Genomic DNA, 7,778 nt, shown 5'->3' with positions numbered 1-7,778 from the left:
GAGGTGGGTGTCGGTCTCTTCTCCCAAGTAACAAGTGATAGGACGAGAGGAAATGGCCTCAAGTTGCGCCAGGGGAAGTTTAGATTGGACATGAGGAAAAATTTCTTCCCTGAAAGGATTGTCAGGCATTGGACCAGGCTGCCCAGGGAAGTGGTTGAGTCACCATCCCTGGAGGTATTGAAAAGACATGTAGACGTGGCACTTAGGGACATGGTTTAGTGGTGGACTTGGCAGTGTTAGGTTAATGGTTGGACTTGATAATCTTAGAGGTCTTTTCCAATCTAAACAAGTCTATGGTTCTATGATTCTATGAAATAAGGTCCCAGATCAGTGAAGTACTTTACACATGCCCAACTATAGGCACTATAGCCAGTCCAGTGGGATTGTTGTCATGTTTGAGTACAATCCTTTTTCAGAGTTTGAAAAATTCTGCTGTGCAATATAGTGGAATTTAATGGCTTCAGGTTCAGTCTGCTGACAGGCAGTAAACAGCTATAGGAAAAAACAGTGTCTACTATTATAATAGGAGGAAGACATAAAAGCAGGATTCAAGTAGTGGGGAAAAAAATTGTTTTATGTAGACACCAATATAACGATTGCAGTACCTACAAGAATGGGTTCCTACCCAGGAATCATTCAAGTTATATATCAAAGCAAATGGCATTTTTCCTGCTCCCTCAAAGCAGAGCTAGGAAGGGAAAAAAATTTAAGTTAAAGGAATTCTATAATTTCAAACTATTTTGCTATTTGGAAATTGAACAAATATATTCTATCTCAATAAAATTTCCCAGGAAATAAAATTTTAGGGGAAAAAATTTGGGTCTATATATGATAACTTGTGGAATTGCTTTTTAAAAACTTAATTTCTCCTGCACCAAAAATGCATTTCCAAGTATTTCATTTCCTCTTTCTAAACAGAATTTTAGCTTCCTTTTCTTATTTCAAAATGTTTTCATTTAAATGAAAGTGGAAGTGTATGATGAAAACATTTTTTGAATAAACAGCCTGACCAACTTTTTCAGAGAACCTCAGTAAGGCTTTTCAAGGTTTCATTCCAGCCCACACATTGGAAGAGCTTTGTGTGAGCTCCCTTTAAAGAGTGAACTGAAGAGCTTGGGTGAATAACAATAAATTAAACTTCTAAATCCACGTTATCATCTTTCCCAGTAGGTCTCAGCTCTTTCTTTCAGAACCTGGTCCTTTTAGTCAAATCTCTGTCATTGCAAAATGCTATCTAGAGAACTTCACCTTCAAATTAGCCAGAAACTGAAGCTATTTGGAAAGAAACAATAAAAACATTGGTTGAAATGCGAGGCAGGATACCATCTCGGGGAAAATTTGAGGACTGTGATTGCAAATGTATTTTCTGCAGTTGTGGACACCTTGTCCGGGTCTGACCCACAGCCTTATAATCTCAGAGGGCTGCACATATGGACACGAATCACTTCCACCTTTCTGAGACAAACCGGAAAGATGTACTGCACTGAGCAGGAGAAAACCTTATTGCTGAAGTCTGAATCCCTAGGAATAGAGCAAGCCTGCTCTTTTCCAGTTGCTGTAAGGTTGCATAGCTATAACAGGTGACACATTCAGTTGAGGCTGGTCAGAACTGTTCCACCAAAGCAGTTTGCAGAAGAATTAGCTTTTTCAGTCCAAGGATGTTTTTCACAAAATATTCTTTTCTACCTTTGTAAAAAAAAGTTAGTTTTGGGTTTTTTTTGTTTGATTTGTTGTTTGATGTTTTTTGTTGATGTGACAAAAAGTCACATGCCCCAAAGCCCTAGAATTATTCCCGTTTTAAAGGATAGACTTTTGGGAGTTATGAGGCAGGTGGCAGGGCAGAAAATACAGACATATCCTGATGACTGTAAGAAGACCCTTCCCAGTTAGACTGGGCAAAATTCAGCCATGGCAGCATCGTGACTTCAACATGCTAAAAGGAGAGACGTAATCTTTCAGGTGAGATGAGAGTGTCCTTGACAGATAAGTGTTACTTGTTATTAGCCTATGAATTGTAAAGGGTAGGTAAGGCTGAAATGAGGTAAAAGATAATGTTATTTAACATGCATAGCTGAGCCCTTGGGAGCAGTTTGCTGCATCTTGTTGGTAAGGGTGGAATGAAGTTTCCGAATTCTTGCACGTCTGGAAACCTGTGCGAACAATGTGATGCTCAAGTATCATTGACATAAGACAGTGAGTGCAATGAGGAGTGTTTCGGTATAAAGTTGCCTTCATGCACTAGAGAAAGTCTCATATTAGGCAAAATTTGAGTTCAGCATTTAGTTTAAGATGCTGACCTTCAGTAAGATCTTGCTATAATGTCTTGGATTTGTTGACCATCCATTAAGTAGAGGAAGCATGACATGGGACATTCAGCTCCTGGATGGTCAGTGAAGAGAAAGACCAAATATAAACTTATTTTGCTGTAAATTGCTGTTGCTTCCATTGATGAAAACAGTACAGATCATAACAGTCTTCAAAACAGGAACTAGCAGAACTATATAAAAATGATCAGAAAAAAAGTCTCTGGTCCAGGATAGAATTGTCTGCTTTAAACTAAGATAGAGAGAGAAAATGATCCCAGAAACTTCCCCCCCCTCCCCTGCCCAGATTCTGTGAGTATGGTATATTTGGCTCTGGGTCCTAACCAAATTATCTTTTTTTTCCTGTATTTGTATAAAATAGAATGTGTGAGACAGGGAACAATCAGAAAAAAATCCATAGCATGGTAGCTAGACTGCTTTTCCTCTCAAACCCAGCTCAAAGGCTGTCCAAATGAGGATTTGAAATCAAACCTCCCACAATCTAGATTATGTCATGACAAATTCTCTGGAGCAAGACAGTTACATTTTCTCATATCTCATGTTCTGAACAGTAGATTGACAGATATGGCGTGAGCCGCACCAAAGCTCATCTTGTTTTCCAGTCTAATTTTTGCTTTCTTTGATTGCAGCAACAACTTTTCTTTTTTTTTTTTTTTTTTTTTTTTTTTTTTTTTTTTTTTTTTTTTTTTTTTTTTTTTTTTTTTTTTTTTTTTTTTTTTTTTTTTTTTTTTTTTTTTTTTTTTTTTTTTTTTTCCCCTCTGCAAAAGTATATTCTTTCCTGGCTCTGGGTCTGGAACGGCACCATCTAAAACAAAATGACGATATGCTTCTTTCCTCTACAAACTGTGCCCCAGTGGGAAACTCTTTTGTTATTTAAAAGATTTAAATACTGAAACACTGCCTTTGTATGAGCCAGACACACTGCTTTAGAGTCTAACTGCCTGTGAAGCCCAAATGCTGATCTCCTTAGTCAAGCTAATGATAGCTTCTAGTTCAAGGAGAGCTGTTCTTTTTATTACCACTATTACTGTTAGTGTTGTAATTATTTTGTTCCTCTCACTATCTCTAGAAAAATTCTGGCTAGTTATTAATATCTCAAGATACAGCTAAAACTTTCATCAGCTTCGTTTGAAAGGAAAAGCAAGGTTTCTCTTTGCAACTGAGCCTGCTATCCTTTTCCATGTGGGTTTTAATTTGACTAGAAAGTGTTAGGTTGCCATGGCAAAGCTCATATCTTCACTTCCCTGTCTCAGTAGGTGCTTTGAAGAGGGGAGGTGGTCAGAACAAGAGGTAATTTGTGCTAACGAATGGCTATATTGTAATAATGTGCTCCTATTGGGCTCACTTTCAAGTTCCTCCAAAAAATACCCCCACGACCAATTCAGTATATTCTCAGTACAAACAGCCAAGGGGATGCACAGAATTTTGTAGAAATTAAAGCCAGGCATTAAAAGCCGTGGATTTCATATTCCATCTTTCAAGCTGGTAATAGTAGCAGTAAACATCAAGATCAACAGATTAAACCCTCAGATCTTCACTAGTCTCTCACTGAGGTTAGGGGAAGAGCTTGTGCAGGGCACTGAGCCAGGCCAATGCTCTGAGTTAATTGGTTAAGTGATGCAGCAGAGAAAATCCTTTGCGATACTGGGCTCATGTTGAGTCCTTACTGGCAGAAGCTCGGCAGTGAATTACACTTTTTAGGGTGACTTCCAGGATGTTGCTGAAAAGAGAAAAGCATCAACCAACCTATTTCATACTTAGGAGGAACATCTGGCTAATGATTCAACTTACCATGCAGTGCTGTACTACTATTAAATCATAAGCCCTCGAAGGCATGGAATTGCAACATTGAAATTTACGTGTATTTTGATTTCTTCCAATAAAGACTTTCACAGTCTTGTTCTGGTATTACTTTTGACACCTTCATTATGACCATGGAAAATGAGGAGGCTCCAATCATATAAGTTAATGTCCGTCCCTCAGGTAACTTTAGATGGTTTGTAGAGGTGAGACTGGGAACTCTAGTAAAACTTTGTACTGGACACCTCCAGCTCCTGGAATGCCTGTGTTTTACTCACTGCTACAAGTCATAGGATTCCAAGCAGAAAAATATGTTGTGGGAGCTTTCAGACAAGTGGTGCCGCTGCTATGAGGGGGAAGCCAAATTCTTAGCAATGTTTATTTGCTGAGTTACTCTGCAGGCCAGTGGGGGATCAGAGAATCATTTAGGTTGGAAAGGACATCTGGAGTTCTCTAGTCCAACTTTCTGCTGAAAACAGGGCTGATTTCCAAGTTAAACCTCCTTCCTCATGGCCTGGTACAGCAAAATTTGGAAATACTTGAGAGATGTCACAGGCTCGCCAGCCCCTGTATGTGTGCTTAACCATTCTTGTGATGAAGAATTTTTTTTCTGATTTCCAAACAGCTTTCACATTTGTGACCACTGCCTCTTGTCCTTTCATGGTGCGCCTCTGAAAGGAGCCTGTATCTGTCCTCACTGTAACCCCTCTATATGTTTTGGGAGACTGCTATTACTTACCCCTTATCCTCTTCTGGCTAAACATGTCCCAGTCTTTTAGCTTCTCCACATAACTCATCATCTCCAGCCTTCTCACCATTTTAGTGGACCTCTGTTGGACCTTCTCCAGCTTTTCAATACCTTCCTTCTAGTGAGGGAGCAGACAAAACCTTGCACAGTACTGCAGATGCAGCCTCGCCACTGTTGAATGGAGGGGAATCACTACCGCACTCAGCCTTCTGGCTGTGCTATTGCTAGTGTGGTTCAGTATGCAGTTAGTTTTCATTGCTGCAAGGGTGCACTGCTGACCCATCTGCAACTTGTTCCCCCGCAGAACCCCACAGGAGAGAAGAACACCCTACTGCCATCCTCCCTGCCTCTCCTTACAAAAGTGTCTGTCCATCACAGTGCTCCAGCAATACGAGTTTCCCCAAATCTCTGTAATTCCAAGGTCATAGCTGTGCATCTGCACATAGGTTTCTCATTCCTCCGGTTTGTTTCTCATGCTGGGTACGTTCAGGTATAGGTACTCGAGATGCACTTCGTCAGGGAAAAGTCAGAGATCATCCTCTGCTGCCCTGTGTTTTGCTTGCTTCCTCTCACCCATCCTCTTCTGCTTACTCCAGGGTGTTGCTCTCCATCCCCCAGCAAACCTAGTTCAACGCCCTCCTTGCCAGGTTAGCAAGTCTCTTAACAAAGATGCTCTTGTCTGTCCTTGTTCTTTGAAGCGGATCCGGTTGTCACAGACTCTCAGTTGTTCAGGGAAGACCTTTTTTCTGTCTTTTTTTTTTTAATTAAACCTCTGTAAAACACATATGCAATTTGAGACAGTAAGGCTGAAGTAGTCATTAATGACTAATGAGGAACTGAGGACTGACCTGCAGAAGACCTCCAAATTGAATATTTTCTCTTTAGATTTAGCATGATTAAACAAATCGGTTTTGTGTCCAATCACTAGCTTTACTAGAGAATTATTTTCCTGCTGCTCTGTCCAATCCCACAGGGACTAATTTAGATAGCATTAATTGGTAATTTCCCAGATCAAAGCTCTTAACTAAATCAATAAGGATAGCTGCTGTGCAGTGTGCTGATTATCATTCATAGACATAAAATATTATTTGTCATGTCTACCTTATAATGACATCAGAGGAATACCAAGACCAACAAGGAGCGATGTCCTGATAGCTTAATATGTTGATAATGCAAACTGTTTCCCTCAACGATTTGCTTGCCAGGGCACAGGGTTTCTCCTTGCTGTGGGCTTCATTTAACTCCAAGATTTATTGTAGCCTAAACATATATAATTTACTGTCAATAACCTTGGTGATTACTTTTTAAAAAATTGTAGTTCCTATGGAGATATTTCAGGGGTGAGTTTATTATTTGGTTGTGGAGAAAGGGGGGGATTGGAAAGGCTTAGCAAGAAATGGTCGTTTCTCTTAAGAGTGAGTAGTGTGAAAAGTGACCCAATTTATACAGCGGGAGCAGCTGTATAGCTACATCATTTTCCTATATCGGCACCAAATCTTGTTTTTTCCCTCATCAAAGGGAAAAGTTTGGTCTAAAAGCTGTTGGTTTAGTAGCAATAACTGCTTCTTGATATAAATGCCAAACAGTTAATGCAATGAATCCCACTCTCTAAACCTTTTAGAAGTAAGCAATGAGATTCATAAGGAAGGAGACAAAAACAGCTTTCGTAGAAAACAGGTGAAAGCCACTGCTGCTGGGGAACATTTTGTACTCTGGACAGGTTATATATGACATTTTGTTTGAGGGCCCATGGTAGTGAGACCAGCTGTCCCCTTTCCTGCCTAATCTGCCTTCATGATCAGTGAGGGTGCAGGGTAAGGGCAATACGACCCATGTAATTGTGGATCCTCCGGTGTAAGGTGCTGGGAAAGATGTGGGTAGAAAACAGGCAAATCCCTTGTCCTGTTCCCTTCTGGCTGATGAGGATGAAGGTCTGTTAGTGGGAAATATGGATCCTTCTTACAGCTGGACTCAGACACAGTCTACCCAGTAGTTGCCCATGGATCCTAGTCTCTCCAGTTGTGTCCCTCACAGACACACACGCACACACAAACGAGTCTCCCAGTCAATCCCAGGCCACCATGGCAGATGGTTTGCTGGTGCTCACACACTCCCTTGCGCACTTGTGTTCGCTCCAGTCACTGGCATGGTGGACACATGGGCTCCCTCTCCAATTGCTGCATTCAGACCCCCGTACACACACATGCACATAGAATAGAATGCCCTTCACCCAGGAAAATAGTTAGAAAAGGAGATTAATGACCAGATTGCGCTGATCAGGTGCAGAATAGGGCCTGACAAGCAATCTGTTTGCCGTGACCAGCCCTTTATATCCCCTTGGACCTCTATTTTCCCATACTTGCTCCTCCTCAAACCACCTTGATCCCTCCCTTTCCTTGCCTTAGGGGGTTCCTCCCCTAAACACACTACAACAAACCTCGTTGAATCCAAAAATGCGCTTCCCCTGTGTCCCATAATGTGTCCCATATCCCTAAGCAGTGACTCCCCTTGGTCTGTAAGGTTTCCTTGAGAACCTCTGCCATTGACCCATCAGGTGAGTGTCCCCCCAGCCCATGGGACCAGAGCTCTCCTGCAACAGCCCTGGGGGGCTGGGGCAGAAGCTCCTGTCTCTGACTGGGGTATTGGGGCTGCCCCCCTATTTGTTCCTCTGTGTGTGTGGGGATAGGACTTTAAATGGGGTGATGGCTTCTGTGATGGGTCTGGGAGCAGCTGGATCAGGGTACAGTTTGAGTTTCCCTACCTACAATTATTCCTCTATTCTCCTTTGTGTGAGCAGAGGCAAGCTTTTAATCACATAACTTTTAATTTTTTTCTAGATCCAGCATCAGCCATAATTCCTAGCTCCTATGCATTGCCTTCCACCTGTGGATCTCAAAGCACAGACA

The sequence above is a fragment of the Aptenodytes forsteri genome, unplaced genomic scaffold (genome assembly GCF_000699145.1).
Source record: "Aptenodytes forsteri isolate BGI_AS27 unplaced genomic scaffold, ASM69914v1 Scaffold182, whole genome shotgun sequence".
NCBI lineage: Eukaryota > Metazoa > Chordata > Aves > Sphenisciformes > Spheniscidae > Aptenodytes > Aptenodytes forsteri.
This window is presented reverse-complemented; position numbering follows the sequence as displayed.